Source organism: Lichenostomus cassidix, chromosome 10 (assembly GCF_008360975.1).
Source record: "Lichenostomus cassidix isolate B80296 chromosome 10, HeHo_3.0, whole genome shotgun sequence".
Classification (NCBI taxonomy): Eukaryota; Metazoa; Chordata; class Aves; order Passeriformes; family Meliphagidae; genus Lichenostomus; species Lichenostomus cassidix.
Genome location: NC_139491.1, coordinates 17973415 through 17990899, shown reverse-complemented (window position 1 = coordinate 17990899; position 17485 = coordinate 17973415). Strand labels below are relative to the sequence as shown.

Here is a 17485-nt window from a genome sequence, read left to right as displayed (position 1 = left end):
CATCACATTGTCACCCAGACATCTGTGAGTGGGGATGGAGTCACCTGGCAGTGGTGCTGGCACCAGGCAATGATGGAGACTGGCACCCAGGCCATGGGAGAGAGGCTGTGGGATTTGCTGTTGGTAAGATCTGATCAGCACCAACCTGGTAGTTAGACCTCATCCCTGGGATCTAGTTTTGACCAGTTTTGGGATGAACATCATCCCTCCTTGGAGCAAGGTGGCCAAAGCCCATTCTGCCGTGGGGTTGGCTCCATGCAGTGACCGATGGCCAGTGGTGGGAGAGGGCAGGTCCCTCAACACCTCTTCACACTGTCCCCTCCCTCCTGTCTTGCAGGGCTGTGTGTCTGGGGCTGAGCCAGGTGCCCCCTGCTCTGCACTGGGGTCCCATGAGACAGGCAGGACCATCCTGTCCCTTGTGCCCGGGACTGCAGCACCCGGCTCTGCCCCTGCTGCACGGGACTCCCCGCCAGCCCCCACAGTGGAGCTGCAGAGAGCTGCTGCCACGGTAAGTCCTGGCCTTTCACTTTCCTTTCCCAGTACACTTCCCCGGAGAAGGACGTGCTCCAGGTCGGTGTTCCCATTGACTCCATGTGCGTCCCCCGGCCACAGTGGGGTCACAGTGTGGCGGTGTGTGTGCAGGCCTGCAAAAAAAGGCTCTGAGGGAACAGCTTATGCACCAAAAAAATTCAGGTTCAGTCAACAGACTCAGCTCACGAATTCAGGTTGTATTTAGCAAGTGGCTTTGGCTGGGAAAAAAAAAGTGAAACACTGAAAAGTTTGATTTTGACATTTTCAAAATGAAACCTTTCAGCCATCTGTTTCGAGATGACATTTCATTTTGAATTTTTTCTAGGGGTTTTTTTTTCAGTGTGGGGGGGAAGCCACCTACAAACAAAATGAAAGCTTCACTTCAGCCCAAACAAAATGTTTCATTCAGCCCCAGATTATTACTGGGGCTTTAAAATTTGGCAAAGAAAAAAATTACTTTGGTCATCCTGAATTGCTTTCTTTTCTTCGTTTAATCACCAGGACAAAAGACAAGCATGTGAGGGAGAGGGAGCTGTGGGGCCTGTGGCACGCAGTGTTGGGGGTTTTTGAGTGGGAGCTTGGGAAGAGCCTGTGGTGGCAGAACATGCTGTACCAGTGACTTTTGGTGATGGCAGGAGCCTGTGGGAGCCAATTTTAGCTTCGGCAGAAAGCGTGTGCTGGAGAGGAGAGCTTGCTGTGCTGAGCCCACCTGGAGCCAGCATCCTCCCAGGCTGTGGGGGTGGCCCTGGTGTCCAGACCTGTGCTGGGTGCCAGAGGTGTATGGCAGGCCTCACCCAGTGCCATTCCCTCCCTGCTGCAGAGCAGCATCTGTGCCTGCTATCTGTTTTCTCCATCTGGTGTTTGAGAAAGTCCAGTTTGGGGAGATGAATGTGATACAGAAGGGACCTTCTGGAATCCCCAGAAGGTTTTTGCAGCTCTCTTTGCTCTCTTTGCACAGGAGAAACCACTCTGGGGATGGAGGAGAGCAGGAAGGGACTGGGGGAGAACAAAGCCCTTGCTGTGGGGCTGCAGGGGAAGCTGCATGGGCTCCTCTTGGCCCCCTAATGGCAACAAGGAGATGATCTGACCATGTGTCCCAAAACCCATCACTGCCAGCACCTGGGTAGCACTTCTGCCACCCAGCTCAGTTGAAACTGCCTAATTGGAGAAAGCAGCTGAGCTTTTCATTTTCCACACCCTCTCCACCTCCAGTCTATCCCAAATATGACCTTATCCAGTTACATAGAACTGGTGGATGTGGAGGCAAGTGTTGGAAGGGAGCTGTGCTTGATGGGGGCTGCTGGACTCCTTGGTGTGGGGCTGTGCTGGCTCATGCCCTTTGTCAGGAAGGAGGAAGGGAGGGCTGAATCGTAGGAGGGGAATAGGGGAGCCCCAAAACCATGCCATAAACAAAATCTGTGCAACAACAGGCGGGGCTGCGGGAAGATATCCTGCACCGATTTCCTGGGAGGAGTGTGCTGCTGGCACATCCTGGCTCCCTGCAGCCTGGGCGTGCAGGACTCCCACTCCAGCAGGAAGGCTTCAAACACAGCATTCCAGGCAGGTGTCTGGGAGCGTGGTGGGACAGCAGGTGTTTGAGATATGTTTGCATGTGCTCCCATGCTTCTGTCAGCACTGGCTCCCTGCTGAAGTGTTGTAGGGTTGCTGCCTTTGTTGCAGAGGAAAAAAATAGGCTGTTCAGAGGTACGTGAGATCAGAAGGGATCAGGGTTGCTGCAGGTCTGAAATCAGTGTTTGCCCTTGTTTGGAGGGGAGCTGATGGTGCCTAAACCTCCGTTGGCTGTTTTACAGGTGGCCATGCCCCCAGGGTGTGTGAGTGGCAATGCTGGAGAGGGTGGTAGGACCTTGTTCCTGGGGGTTTATCCCACAAGGAATCCCTCCAGCCTGCTTTGTGAAGGTCTTTCCCCAGACCCTTACTGGAAGCCCCTGAAACCATCTGAATCATGTACCTCTGGGTTTGCATTTAGTATTCCCACCTTCCATTCTCTTTCTCTGTTTTCATTTCTCCCTCTCTTCCCCCCTCCCTCCATCTTTATCAGTAGCTAATGAAACAGGCAGGGAGAAACCCAATTCGTACTGTAATTAAATTTATTTAGAGGGTATTCAGCTGGAGTAATGAGAAGTTTAATTCAATGATTAGTTTTTTCTTTCATTAATTAAAAATGGAACAACGGTGCAGTTACAGTGGGCTGCATTGATCCTCCTCGTGGAAAGCTGCTGATGGAAGAGGAGGAGGAAGGAAAGCTTCTCATTTTATCTTCCCTGGATGCTCTCCCCACACACAGATCCTGTATTGTCCCCTGTTCCTAGTTGATCCCTTGCCCAGGTGTCCCTGAGTGACTCTAGGTAAGGGGTGCTTGGGGTGATGATGAGGAGAGCAGTGGCACAGCCCCCCACACAGGTCCTCTCCCTGATCTGTCCCCAGCCTTTCAGTTTAAAAACGGATTTGAAATATTTGCTGTGGGTGGAAGATTGAAAAGCAGATTCCAGCCCACAAGAAGTTTGGGGTGGGAGAGTTGTTTTCCATCTTTGCTGAACAGATTTTGATCCATTTAAATATGTTAAACTCATAAACATGTTTTTAGTCTTTTAAAATAAGCGATGTGTGAAAGCAAAAAATAAACCAAATAAGTAATTTCCCATTTCTCCAATGCCTTCTGCAGGCTCTTGAGCAATGTTAGGACCTCAGATGTCCTTTGAAGCATGATTGGGCAGGTTCTGTTCCCCTAAAGCAAAGGCATTGATGTGCTCCCAGTTTTTACACAGAAGGTTTTTTTTTTTGGTAGCTTTGGGGATTGTTGTTAGAACTGCTAATGTATGAGTTCATAAAGAGGAGTAGACAGTAACACAAACAATCCCCTCAAAAACAAGAAACCATTAATCGGTGTTACAGATCCTGTCTGTGCAGGAGCTGTGTGTATAAGGGGGCTGGGCAGGTGAGCAAGCACTGCATCTCCCTCACCTGTGCTCTCTCTGCCCCACGTGTCTGCCAAGTCATCTGCTGATGTGGGGGCCTTGTGATGGTGAGAATTAGCCAAGGGCTGGGGCAGCAACACATGGATTTGAAGCCAGTGAGTGCCAAGGGCACTCAACACCTCTAGAAATATGATGCTTTAGCTTTTCTTAGGTAAACTGGGGTGATAACTGCTTCAGGAAAGCTAATGGGCAAGGGAAAGGCTTCTGGCCAGCCCAACACTGTGTTCCTGTGCTGGGAAGAGAGAGTCCCATGTGGGACTGGAGCCCCTCCAGCAGTGTTCATACCTCACTGAGTCTGTGCCCCCCTGTTTGTGGAGTGGCTCAGGGTTCAGAGAAATTGCTTTTTATGCCAAGAAAGGAGGAATATATCCCCCTGCTTTGACCTCACCTCCTGGAACAGCAAAAATTGTGATGGGAAATGGTTTCTGTCAGGAGAAGAGGTGAATGTGGGGCACTTCTTTCCACACCTGCAGGAGGGTTGCAGCTGAGCTCCCCTATCTCCAGCACATGCCTTGGCTGTGGTGGCAGCGGGAGGGAGACCCAGGTTGGGTAAATTGGGGCATCCTGGTGCTGGCAGCCTGTGCACCCCTCAGCTGGACCGAGCTCCTGGCATCTCTCAGGGCCCAGCCTGTTTCCCCCAGGACTTGTGACAGTGTTTTGGGCTGACCTTGGCTGTAACACAGCATCTCCAAATCCCAGTACAGCTATGGGAGAGCCCTCAAGCCCCCAGGGCCTGTGGGATGCAGTGTCCCCCAGTCTGAGCCTCCTGCCTCATTGCTGGAGTCCTGAGCTGCGAGAGCCTTTTTGCAGCTTGGCACTCTGGTGATGTTTTGCAATTCCTGTCCTCTGTGAAGCATTTGGTTCGATTCCAGGGATGCACCCAGGGGCTGAGTTGCCTGGGGAGGCTTGTGGAAGGAGGTGTAAGCCTGTGCTGACCATTGAGCGATATCCAGACTCATAGTCAGCTGCAGTACTGCCTTACAACAGTGTTTTTCCAAGGGGTTTTGCATGCATGTGCTTCTTCAGAGATCACTGCAAATGATTCCCAAGTGCTCTGGCCCAAATCTGTCCTGGTAGCTGTCAGCAGATCAATGCTCTACTAAGTACAGACCTGCTCTATTTCCGTGGGAAAATGGCTCTCTTAAGCAGTTCATTTTGGGCCTTCCAGCAGTGGGGCCACTAAATTTTGGTAGTTGTGTTTTTCTGTCTGTTACAGCCTGATTTATAACTTTTAAATATCAGCTCAGATGAAGATTAAGCTTGCCTGAGCTCAGTTTTGTGAGGGAGAGAGGAAAAAGCATTCACAACTTTTTAATTTCTCTCCTGCTCACTTGTCAAATGCCAGGTTTAAAGCCCTGATTTTGGTTTCATATTGCCCACAGTGCATGAGTGGAAAGCAGAGGAGAGGCCAAAGCCCAGTGCACCCCTGGCATCTGATTCCCCAGCATCCTGCCTTCATCTGACCCAGGTAGGTGCGCTTGAGCTCGCAGTGTTGATGTATATGAAACTCACATGCATTTGTTGTGCTGCGTCCAGGATTGGACTGGTTTCCATTTCCAAAAGTGTGGTAAAAATGCCTTTTCCTTCCCCTGTAGTCCAGGGTGGCTTCCCAGCCCTCCTGGTGGGGGTAAGGCAGTGTAGCTTCCAACTAGGATCTGGGGCAGGAGGAAATGTTCAATCCATCATGCTTGCACAAGGGAGTGTTTTACCAGGAATCTAAAATTAATATTTTGATGGTGGCACTTCTGAGAAAGGGCTTTGTGATGGGGTTGGGTGGCTCTGCTTAGATGGGTTTGCTCCAACTCATGTTACATCAGGGAGGGACAAACACTGCCCATGTGAAGTGATCCAGTGTGGACAGTCAGATGCTGCAGCTTGGGAATGCTGGGCAGGAGTGGTTTCAGCTTCCAGGAGAGGGCAGGCGAGAGGGTCCTCAAAAAGCAATGTTTGTCAAGATGTCTCTATTCCTGTTGCACAGCTCCTGCACACTCTGCCCTGGCTCAGCCTCCTCCCAGCGCTCTAGCTGGGACACTTAAAAGAGACAGGAGTAGGTTTCAGCTTGTTCTGCACATCCACATCCTCAGCTGAAGTCTGTGAGCTGTCAGCCTGATGCAGGAGATGCGTGAGACAGCAAACATCAGAGCTGACTGGGTTGAGGCAATTTCCCAGGATGTCAGTCCTCGAGAGAGAATAAAAAGGATCTCTTGGTGAAGAGCAGAATTTGGTTTCCTAATGAAAAAAAAATTAGGATGATTCAAACATCTTTCATCTGTCACAGCTGGGGGAGGGTTTGTTGAAACTGGATGTTGTCCAAGGTAGTAGGAAATGGAGGAGTGTGCTGGGATCTCTGCTTGGCAGGAGTGGCACCACTGGGAGGGACACTTCTACCTGGAGCAGAGTGCAGGGGCTCACTTGGAGCTGCCCAAGGGCAGTGTTCCATGCCTGCTTCAGGGAAAAGGCAATCAAAACAGTGAGGCAGAACTCTTTCACACTCAGATGTGTAATTTCTCCGTTATGTTGTGTTCTTTGCTGAAAGCAAAGAGCAGGCTGCATAGGCTCAACCTGGTGCATGCAAAAGAGGGACCTGTCCTCACATTCCTGCATGAGAGAAGCCTGTGGAGAGGCATTTCCAGCTTTGCACGGAGGTATTTGTAGCTTCTTGTTGCTGTTTCCCGTTTTATGGTAGTCAGGAATGAGCCCAGACACCTGTTCCTCCCTGCTCCTGCAGGTGCTGTGTGTGGATTGGACCCTGGGAAAAGCTGTGTGTGAAGGATGCTCTGAGGAGGAGCTCCCACTGTGTCAGGGCTGACAGAGCAAATGGAGAGACCATGGAAATAGCAGTTTTCTGTCAAAATATCTTTTCAACAGCAAGCTCTGAAGTGCATTTATTCTTAGCGATTTTCTCTTAAAACAAAATTCTGCTGGGAAATGATCCTGCTGGTTAAAGTCCTCCCTGAAAATATAAGCACCAAGAGCCATCTGCTCTGTGTTTGGATTTGGGTATTTTCTTTCAGAGTGCTCTTTGCAAAAACTGAAGGTTTTTCCTAAGAACAGTATTTAGAAAATAAGGTGGTTTTAGTTTGCCTTCTGCTTTTTCCTTTGAGAAAAGGAGAAAGGTTACTGCCTAGGGAATTTGGGATAATGGAGGGGGGTGTGGTCAGTTCCTCAGGCTGCTCTGTCCACTAAGTAGTGCGAGACAGGGCAGCCAGGCACAACTGGAGTCCCAAACACCCCACAGACCCTCGCCCTGCCCAAAAGCTTGGAGGGCAGCAGGATGTGGTGCTGGGAGCAGGGATCTCAGCCTGAGCATCCAGCAGGCACATAAGCCCTCTCCACAAGGAGCCTGCAAACCTTGGGCTGGATGATGTGGTCAGAGGCTTTATTTAGTTCTGAGCCTGAGTGGATTTTTAATGCATGAATTTTTAGTGTTTAAACTGAGCAGATCTTTGAACTGTTGTGGTTTCTGAGGGATGTTTCTCTTCCTCTCCGAATGCATGTGCCATAAATGCTCCCAAAAAATCTTCCCTGTCCTCTCCAGTGTTGCTAGCTCTGGTGATGTGGCCACAGACTTGCAGTAGGGTTTCCACTAAGTCCCTGTGGAGTGTCTTGGATTTTCATTATTGAAAAGCAAGTTTTCAGCATCAGGGTTACATCAAAAGCCTGGTGTCCAAAGGAGGGGGGACATGTAGGGGTGGCAGCAGCGCTGGGGCTGTCCCCAGGGACAGTGGGGACGCCAGGGCCACTCTTGTCTTCAGGTGGCCCAAATGCTGTGGTTAAAGGGAGAGCTGAGAGATAGAACTGGGCTGGAGGAAGGAATGTCACAGACAGAGGTGTCTGTGGCCTCTTTTGAGGGGTTGGCTTCTTCACCCCAGCAGTGCCAAGGGAAGCCCTGAATTTCTGTTTTATGCCTTACCTGGTTCCCACCTGGCTCTCTGGATTAAAACAGATCTCTTTTCAAACATCTCCCTCTGAGGGCTGACAAAGCTATTAAGATATTTTTCTGCTGTTAAAAGAAATACTAATTGTGCAGAAATCTACTCAGCCATGCAGGGAGCCAGGCTGCCCAGCCCAAGGGTGGTACCATGAGTGAATTTGCTGGCCCATGGGGCAAAGCTGGATGCCACCACCATGGTCCAGCAGCTCTGCAGAGCCCACTGGTGGGATCTCATGCAGAGTGCCTGGTGCTCAGGACTTTACAGTACCTGTGAGCTTTGGTGGGAACCATCAGGGACTGTTAGTGGCAGGAATCTGGGCACTGTGTTTGTGAGACTGGGAGACTTCTGAGGTTTTCTAGCAGTTGAGCCAGCTCTGCCTTGTCTTGGGGTGGGAGATTATATTGTACACACAGCTTTGGGATGTCACATCAATGTTAACCACAGGGAAGAAGCAAGAATGGAGGTGGGCGTGCATGGCAGTTTGTTTCTTTGGGTTTATGTGCTGATACATTCTGCTTAATTGCACCCTGACATGCACTAAGGGGCAAGGAGGGGTTTTAAAGTAGCTTTTTTTAAAAAAAGGTTACCTTCCATGAAATATTCAGGATGGGCTGACTGCTTTTTAAAGACTGTTCTAATTACTCCTGCAAGGCTTCCACTTCTGATCTCATTGCACTGAGAGAGAGGCAGCAGGCATGTTTGTCCTGGTTAGCACTGAGGGGCTGGCATGGTTTGTGTTCGCTGCAGGGAGGTGATCACTGCTTTGGCAGTGGAGAGGGGTGAGTTGGGAGTCAGAAGGCTGGTTTGTTCCCATGAGTATTTGCTGGTGATGGACTGAGAGCTTGGGCATCAGACATATTAGGGTGTATTAGGAACAAAAAAATGTCCCTGGTGCATCCCACAGCTCTCTCCTGGCTGTGTCCTGCCTCCCGTGCCTGTGGGGAGCACGTGGCTTGCCTGTTGAGAGAGGCTGCTCCAGGAAGTGCTTTCCCAGTGCTGTTAGGTGTGATCCAAAATTAGCATCCCATTCACTTGCTCTTAGCTGTGTTAGCTCTGCGAGGCTAATAGGGCTTAAAAAAAAAAGTCTCTTGTCACCAAAATCAGCAGCTCTGACTCAGAACGTGCAGAGGGAGCAGAGTTGCTGATTAAGGCAATGTTGATGTTGTAAGTGCTCGCCTGGCCACAGCAGGGCCCTGGGACTTGCTTGAGAATCTCTGTCAGATCCTGGGAGGGGTCCTTGGTTCCCATCTTGGTGCCTAAACCACCATGTGAGGAGGATGAAGGCGTGAGCATCAAACCCAGCCAAACTGTGGAGTGTTCCCAGTGCCATGCCATGTTCCACAATTAATCACTTCCACCCACACTACACCTTCTCCCTTCCCTAAATCCTCCCTTGCCTGGTTCTGGAGCAGGGAATGGAAACAGCTCCAGTTTTATGAATCAATCAAAGACAATGCCTGCTTTTGAGGGCTGCTGATTTAGAGAGCCCTTTGCAAGCATGTGTGCAGTATGATTTCTTATCGGAGCACAGCTCTGGATGAGCCTGCCAAGAGGAGCTGTTCCAGCTCCCGGCCACATCCTGGGGAGACGGCCTGAGTGGTCCTTTCATCTACAAATAAAACAAACAGGAACAAAGAAGGCAATAATATTGACTTGCATCATTTATATTTCCATTTATCTCATACAGTTACTAATAATTAGTATTTCTGTGGCTGGATGGGTATAGCTCATAATCTCACTGTTTCTGGGGAGCCTATTAATGTCACTGCCAAAACCAGGCAGGCATAAAGCACTGGACAAGTGCCGAGGAGGGCGAGTGGGGTGGAGGGATGGGAATGAAGCTGAACCTGGAGAAGAAACAAGAGGCTGTGGAGCAGGGAGCAGTGGGGCAGCAGAGCTGGGGAAGGAGACCATGGGTAGGGCCTGAGTCAGCACTGCTGTGTCTGTGGTGGGGTGGGAGAGCTGTGTGGGCTTGGCAAGGTGAGCTCGGCCTCATGGAGCTACCATTAACCAGCCCCTCACTGCATCTTCTGGCACAGCTGGTCTGTATCTAGGAGGGAAGTACAAGACTGGTGCTTTGTGCCAGAAGCCCTGGGGTGGAGGATGTGCTGAGATGCAGCCCCAGTGCCCTCCCCAGGGTGTGATGTGCCCCCAAATTGGTAGCAACACCCCCTTGTCTCCAGTACACTGGGATGCGTGGAGAACCAGGGCTGGGTCTGTCCCCACCTGCCCCAGGGTACCTGTGTGGTTCATGCACACACTTCCCACAGCACCTGCAGCCTTGTTTGCTGGCGCTTCATTAGCTATTCTGTGCTCTGTTTTAAACCCTCACGGTGCTGTCTGCTGGTGCCTTGTGCCTATGTGTCCACATACCTGGCCTGCATCTCCTCTGGGATCCCGGAGGAGGTGGGACACTGAGGTTTCCACACTGGTGCTGCTGCTCTCCTGTGTTACTGTGAAACACACTGACACACAACTGTTCTGTCAATCATCCTCAATCTGTCTGGAGGTCCATTTTCTGCATCTGTGTTTTTAATTGTCCTGTTAAGTGTGTGTCCTGACTTCTCCTGTGAGGGATGGCTTCCGGTGTGCAGCATCTGAGCATTACTGATTCCACAGGAACCGCTGTCACAGCAGCCACAGGGATCTGCAAGCAGCGAATGCAAATGCAGGGCGGTGTTTTTATTAGGATTTAAATGAATTTAAGACTGTCCAGAATTACAATGTGATTTGAGCCAGGAGGGGCTTATAAAACTGGTACGAGTTCATATATTATACAGTGAACGTGCCTGAGCCCATGGCTCCTGCTGAGCACCATCCTCACTGAGGTAAGGAGAGCTGTGAGCAGCTTCTGGGGCTCAGCCCTGTTGCCCCAACACGTTCCCATGAGGAAAAGCTGTTTGGGATGGAAGGTGGGCTGCAGTGATGGAGGTGGCTGTGCAGGGAAGCTGGTCCCTGTTAACAAACCTGAGCCTGTGGTGCAGTACCAGTGTAGTTTCTGGCTAAAAGGTAGGGGTGCAGGAGGGGCTTGTGGGCATGTTTTGGGGCAGGGTTGCACTACTTCATCCATTCATCCTCTCTTTATACTCCACTGTGTGGAGGTGGCAGGGATGCCTCAGTGCTGGTTGTGCTGGAGGATGCTGTGCAGCGAGTCATGGCTGCCCTGGGTGCTGGTGCAGCACAGGGTGACCCTTCCCTGGGCCAGACCCCACTCCTGGTATCTGGGAGCATCGAGCTTTCTCCAGCTGGTCCAGGCTGTGCCTGCCCCAGCTTGCACCTCCCTGGAGACCTCACAGCACACAGGTCACCTGCTGGTTGTAAAGGAAGTGCTCATAAAGGCTTTAATGGCCATTAATGGCAGTGCAGGGCTCTGTGCAGAGATGGGTGATGTGACAGAGTTGTACCTGTGTGCACAGGCGTCCTGGGCCTGAGACACCTGGGAGCCACTGTGGTGATGGATTTCTCCTCAGCTTCCTCAGCCAGAACAGGAATGAAAGGGAAGCTTGAGCTATTGGCTTGGGATGTTCGTGCTTTGCCTCGTTTCAGTGCTATGCTTTTGATCTCTGAAGGATACAGCTGAATATTTGAATGAGAAATACGTAGTTGTGTTGAAATCCTAGACAAAATGCCTTTTGTGCCTCCCTGCGTGTTTATTTGCGTAAGAAAGTGTTTTGCTGGAGAAACACGGGAAGGAGCTGGAGGGAGAGGAAGGAAGGCGGAGGTGAGAGCGTTGGGGAGCTCGCAGTACAATTTCAGGACACTTAAGAGCCTCTTACTGTCAGTGGCGAGACAGCGACATTGGAGGCAGCTCAGGCAATTGTCTGAGACAAATTGCTTCGTTTGATGGCTTTGTCGGTACCTCACTGGTTAAGTTCCTGGGTTATATATTTATTATTATATACAAAGCACAGGAGAATTACAGAAATACATACATATGTATAAACATCTCTGGATCCATAGTTATCTCCCATAAATGACCTTGCACGCAGGAAATAATGTCACCAGCCTGTGTGGTGCTTCTGAGCAGCTGGATGTTTGTTCTGTAGGTCCAGGGAGTCAGGGAACCAGGCCACTTTTGGGGCTTCTCACACCAGGGAGCGGGGCTGGCACTGTTTGCCACAGGAGGGAGCATTCACCTCATTCCCAAAAATAAAGGTTTCACTCGCTTCAGGAGGCACTGAGGGAAGAGCCTTTGACAGGTAACATGCTGCTAAAGAAAGCTGCTTTCCCCAGAGAGGGAAAATTGCTGCTGGTGCCTGCGGGAGAGGTGAAAGTGGAGGTGTGACAGAGAGCAGCCCTGCTGCTTTGTCCTACTTGGAGGAGAGATGGCAAACCATGTAAAGGCACCCTGATAAAAAGACCCACTGGGGACATTTTGGTGGCGTTGGAGAGGCTCAGCTCCCCTGTCCCTATGGAGCCCTGGCTTTGGCCAGCCCTGCAGTGCTGTCCCTGGAGTGTGGATGTGGGAGAAGGGGTTGTGTTCAGGGCTTACGCTGGCTGGGAGATGAGAGCTGCATCCAGCAGCCCAGATCAAAGGGACCTCAGCTGACAACATCCACCAGAAAGCCTTTAATGCCCAGCCCTGGAGCAGGGAGATTTACTCAAGGGACTCATTTCCTTGCCTGAACGTAAAAAAACTGTGTCAACTCGACATTCAGGAAACTTTATTTAATACCTTTTTTATTTGTTTAACAGTTTAGCTAATTGCAATGCCTTTTTTGTTATTTTTACATCCTTCTTTTATTCATTCTGACTTTGTCCTTATATACACTTTGTTCTTTAAAGCCATTACTTTATGGGTGTTTATTGCCTGTGCTGGTTCTCTGGTGGATGGAGGAAGGAAGAGGGGTATGCCAGCTGCACCCATGTGCCAAAGCTGTCAGTAGCTCTGGTGTCATCAGCAGGTCTCAGCAGATCAGGACAAGATATCACAGTATTTGTTTAGGTTGGAAAATACCTCTAAGATTGTTTGAAAATACTTTTAAGATCATTGACCACTAACCCACCACTGCCAAGCCCACTGCTAAGCCATGTCCCCAGAGACCTACCTCTGTTTTGCTGAATTGTTTGTTTGGGGCAGAAAAACACCAGAAAAAGAATAATGTTCCCAGGGTTTCATTGTGCTGTTTTCTCTATGAAGTAATTGCTACTTTCCTTTAGAAAGAAAACTTTGCTTGGGAAGTTCCTTAATTTTTATTTTAGAGAACAGCGTAAATCCTTGGAAATGTCCAGATGTAAAGTGAAATGTCATTTTGCTTCTCTATGTTTTAGATTCACCAGCATTTAACAAAAAATGTTTTCTTAAGCTAATTCATACTGAATTGTCAAAAATATGAAAAAATAATTGCAATAATTACACTAATGGTAATGTGCTTTCACAGCCTTGGCTTTTACCACAGCTAATTGTGCTCTTCCATTCCTCCTGTCTCTTCCTTACTCAGCTCTTTCCCCAGGCACGGTGGGTCCCTACACAGCCCCCATATGTGACCTCCTTGCATCCAAACTTGCAGCAGCCCCGGCCCTATTGTGTACTGAACTTGGCAAGTCTTGCTGGGGCTGCCTGTGCCTGGTATTATCTAGGTAGATGAGCTTGAGTTTATGCTGGACCTGCTTCCAGCAGGTGCTATGGGACACCCCTTTGTGCTGGGAGCCCCACGGCATCAATACCTCCAACCTTTGGCACCAGCCAGCTGAGCACCAGGTCCAAACCAGGCTTCTTGTCCCATTTCTGAGCAAGGCACCCTCTGCCTGTGTCCCCGTGGGGTGTCAGCCCACTGCCCAAGTGGATGCTTTCAGTGCTGGGAGTAGTTTTCAATCCCTGTGCAATCCCAGCTTGGCCTGTACGTGAGCACCAGCGAGAATCAGAGCTGGGCAAAGATGTCAAGAGCTGTTACAGCATGTGCAGGGAGCTTATATAAAAGGATCCATTTTCATTCCCCTGCTTGTCTGCTTCAGTCCAAATACAATGCCACAGCTAAGAGGGTGCAGTGTCAGGGCCGACCGCAGCGAGCTAATGCATGGCTGCTGCGGTGGGTGCTCCATCTCCCCGGACCGCAGCTGTCCCGGCCCCGCCGCAGCCCCCGGAGCCCGCAGCTCGCCCCGCTGTGAATCACGGCTCCCGCGGAACTGGAGCTCCCAGGGTGCCAACCACAGCCCTGCCGGGCTCATCTCACAGCCAGGGGAGCGGCTCTCCGGTGCTCTGCCTTCCCAGCGTGAGCAGGAGCCGCCCCGGGAGCTCGCTGCAGCCCAGCTGAGCCCACTGCAGGGGCCCTGGGAGCAGCACTGTCACGTCAGGGATCTCTTTCTGCTCAGTGACATGTGTGTGCACATGGGCATAACATGTACCAGAGCGCCCTTGAGGTGTCTGGCACCCGTGTCTTCATCTCCATTATTTAGAGGCTGTGAAGAGCATGGGCACGTTGTGGGCCAGTGGGGATGTCTGGCTGACTGGAAGTTGCAGGGACCCGGAGATGGTGCCTTAGGCAGAGGGGACGGTGAATGTTTGCATGCTCAGACCACCTCAGCCAGGACAGGGTGACAAGCTGTGTGGGTGAACCTGTGTTGCAAGTCCTTGGAGATGTGATGTGGGGAGAGGAGGGAGCAATGTGTATGGATCTGTGTTTCCCTTCCTCTTCGCCAGTATACCTTCACCCATTCCTTGGCAGGGCTTATCTCACTTGGACCCCTTTCTGTTGAGCCAGACCCTTCATCCTGGGGACACTTGGCTTTTCTGTGTCACTGTGTTGGGTATCAGACATGCTCTGTGTGGCTTGAAGGGGGTAATATATGTGCCCACCTGCCTGGACCTGGCAGAGGCTCACAGGTGCTTTGGGCAAGCCTTTGCTATTGTATTTCACCTTCTCCCTTAAAAGTCTGTTGCATCTCCTATGGAGCTCCCTGCTGTGGCTGTGTTCTTGTGGGGGGTATTGGCTGTGCTGACTTTCCAGCAGCCAGGAGGGTGTGTTTGTCTAGGAGGTGGATGGGATGGCTCTGCCCTCCAGCAGCACTGCTCCATGATCAGGCACTGTGAGGGATCATCCTCTGGCCAAGGCCCCATGTCTTTGTTCTCTGTCAGCAAACTGCTCCTTATTGAGGGCAAATTGCTCCATACTGTACCACGAGCAGAGCCTGGTACAGGAACAGGCAATATGAATCCTGAAACCTCAATGCACTGAGCAATTTTCATCAGAGGTTTTCACACCTTGCCTTTCTCCACTCTCTTTTTTTCCCCTCATTTCTCCTCAGTTAGAAAGACATGGAAGCAGGTCTCCTGGGCTTTGCTGGTGAGTTTGCCACCACCCCTCGCCTCTCATTGGCACAGGCACAGCAGCTGATGGGGCTGTGGGGATGCAGCAGCAGTGGAGCTGCAAAACTCTTCCCAGCACTGGCTGGACTGAGGCAGAGGCCACCAGCTATCTCCCACCCCATCCCCCTGAAATGTCACTTGCTTTTAAATGCACTAGTAGTTTAAAATAAGAATAACCTGCTCCAGGGCTTCTTAAACCGTGGAATTAAATATGGTTCTGGTCTCTAGGCAGAGTCTGACTCTTCAATTCTGAATCTGCTCAGCCAAGCGAAATATTGCAGGGGGAAAGAAATCAATATTTCTCAGGCTGGGCACAGAGAGGAAGCTGTCTGTGTGTGGCTGCAGGCGTGCAAGTGCAGATGTGCACACACATGAGGCTGGGTTTGGGAGGGTGTCAGAGAAACGCTGCTGAGACCTTGGATGGGGAGGACACTCTTTGCAGTGTCAGTGCTATGTGTGCTGCTCAAGGAGAGGTGTGTGGGGATGAGTCCATCCCGCTCAGGTGTGTGACACAGCTGGGGTTCCCTCTGTGGTGTTCCCAGCACAGTCTTTTAGAGAAGGAAAAACAGTTTTTCCCATTTCAAGACATGTAATTTAGCGGCCAGCGAGAGGCTGTGAGCTTGTTGGCAGAGCAGGTGTGCTGTGCCTGTCCTGGTTTCTGGTACTTGGTGTGTGGAGCTGAGCTGTGCAGGAGATGGGAATAATCAGGGGTTCTAGCAGAGTGAAGGACTTTCCCCAAGACCCATAGGGCCCCATCATTTCAAGGATGGTAGTGGTTGAGATAATGAATGGATGGGGTTCTTTTGCTATCCACCCCAAGGACTGATCTGGATGCGCCACGTGCAGCACTGCATGGCCCATGGCAGCATACCCTGGGCATGGCTGTCCTTGTTCACAGTGTTTCTCTTGCCCGGAGGATGCAGGCTGTGTGGTGAATGCCCCTGGTATCTCTTCTGGGAGTATTGCTGAAGATACCCATCCTTCCCTGCAGGAGGGATGTGCTTCAGGATCAGAATGCTATAGCTAGGGGGTTGTAGCTCAGGGGCAGGTGAAGCTGGTTTTACCACATCTGAGTTTTTCATGTGGTTTCTGTCCAACCTCTCTCCCCACTGTCACTGCTTTGCAGTCTTGGTGTTCTCCTCTCTGTTCCTCCATGGTGTGTGGTGGGAGGTGGGAGCTGTGCCACCATGTCAGGATCAGGGGCAGAGGAGGATTTCCATCTGCAGTGGGAAGGACAAATGTTATTGACCTGCTCTGGCATCTGACCAAACCACAGACACTCACCCCTCCCAAAAAGCCTCTCTGATAGCTTAATTTCTTAATTGCTGTCTCTGATCAGGATGTCAGCTCTGGCTCTCCTCCAAGATCTGTCACTTCCAGCAGGCTGATGCTCACTGCCACATTGCTTTGGTCACTATTTTCAGCTCACCTGAATAACTGGCTGGAGAATCTCCCATCTCCATGCAGGCCCCCTCTGCTGCCCCTTAGGGCATTGTGTTGAGTACTGAAGGAGCTCAAAATACTGAGGAGTGCCAGTTCAAGGCTCTAGCTCCAAGCCTGTCTTGTGCCTTGGCCAGAAGGCAAGGGTCAGAGCTAAACTGTGTGTTCTGAGGTCCTGGGTACAGTCCAGCACAGCACTGGAAAGAGGTAAAGATGCCTTGTGCTGGGCTCTGGATGGAGAGCTGGAGAGCATGGTGGGATGCCTGGTGGTGAAGGGACCCAAAAGAGAGCTGCCCTCTGGGGTCTGGCACTGGGTGGTGGGAATTCCTGGTGGCTCCCGCCATCCAGTTAAAGCAGTGCCAGGCACATGTGCAGCAGGAGCCTACAAGCTGCAGCACAGCAAGGCTCTATAGCTCAATAAACAGCACTCCAAGGCAGACCTTAAAATAAATATTTGAAGAGGAAATAGTACTCTGTCTTCTGTTGTCTCTCCTCCTTTCTTTTCCCTCTCTCTCCTCCCCCCCTTCTCCTGTCTTCACGTATGACTGAACACGAGAGTTCATTGTTAAAGGGGTTTGTTTTCTTGTGGTTTTTTTCCCTTTCTCTGCTTTCCCAAGGAGGAAACTCCAGGTGCTGCACTGTTAACAGCCCCATACAGCAGCAAGGGCTGTCTTCCTGCTGAGCTTGTCCATGCCCACGATGATGGGTGCTTGTTTTCTTTCTCGGTGGTTAGTTTGTTTGCCATGATAAAACACAAGTTGATGGCTCTTCCTTCTCTGGGGGACAGATAGCATGGGATCAAGCTGCTTGAAGTCTGTAAGTGTGCTTCAGCCCAACACTGCAATAGGTTTCCTCATTCTTAGCAGGTCAGTTGGTACTATGACAGATACTGCTCCTGGTCCCTGCCCTTGGTGGGAAAGGTTAAAATTGGGCTAGGGAGGAGGCAGCTGGCCTTGTGCCTGCCTGGAAAAAAGGAGGCAGGGACTGCTAAGCACTGCCTGTACTCCATGTCAAGACAAAGGATGGGCTACTGAGGCAGAAGATTTTCACAAAGGAGTGAGAAAACCAGCCTGCTGCTGGTTACTGTCTGGGCCACCAGAGAGAGGGGAGCCCATGCAGACATGGAGTGCACCCCATGTCAGTTGTGTGGGGCTGTCACTGAGAGTTGGGGTGTTGTGTGCAGAAGTTGGTCCTGGAAAAGTGAATGCAGAGTCAGCCCACGGGCTTTGCAATCTCCCACTGCATCTGAGGATCCGTGGGCTGGGAAAGGAGCATTG

General features: G+C 50.9%; 1 protein-coding gene across 3 annotated transcripts in view; it reads left to right on the top strand.

Moving 5' to 3' along the window:
- The window catches only part of LINGO1 (leucine rich repeat and Ig domain containing 1), a 152063-nt gene that overhangs the window by 88503 nt on the left and 46075 nt on the right, over positions 1-17485 (top strand). For 2 of the 3 annotated variants that reach the window (XM_085070974.1, XM_085070975.1), the window contains 2 exons: positions 338-508; positions 4910-4995. The gene's annotated coding sequence lies outside the window, so the exon portion shown is untranslated. The remainder of the gene's footprint in view (positions 1-337; positions 509-4909; positions 4996-17485) is intronic. The other variant, XM_085070976.1, reaches the window with a different exon arrangement.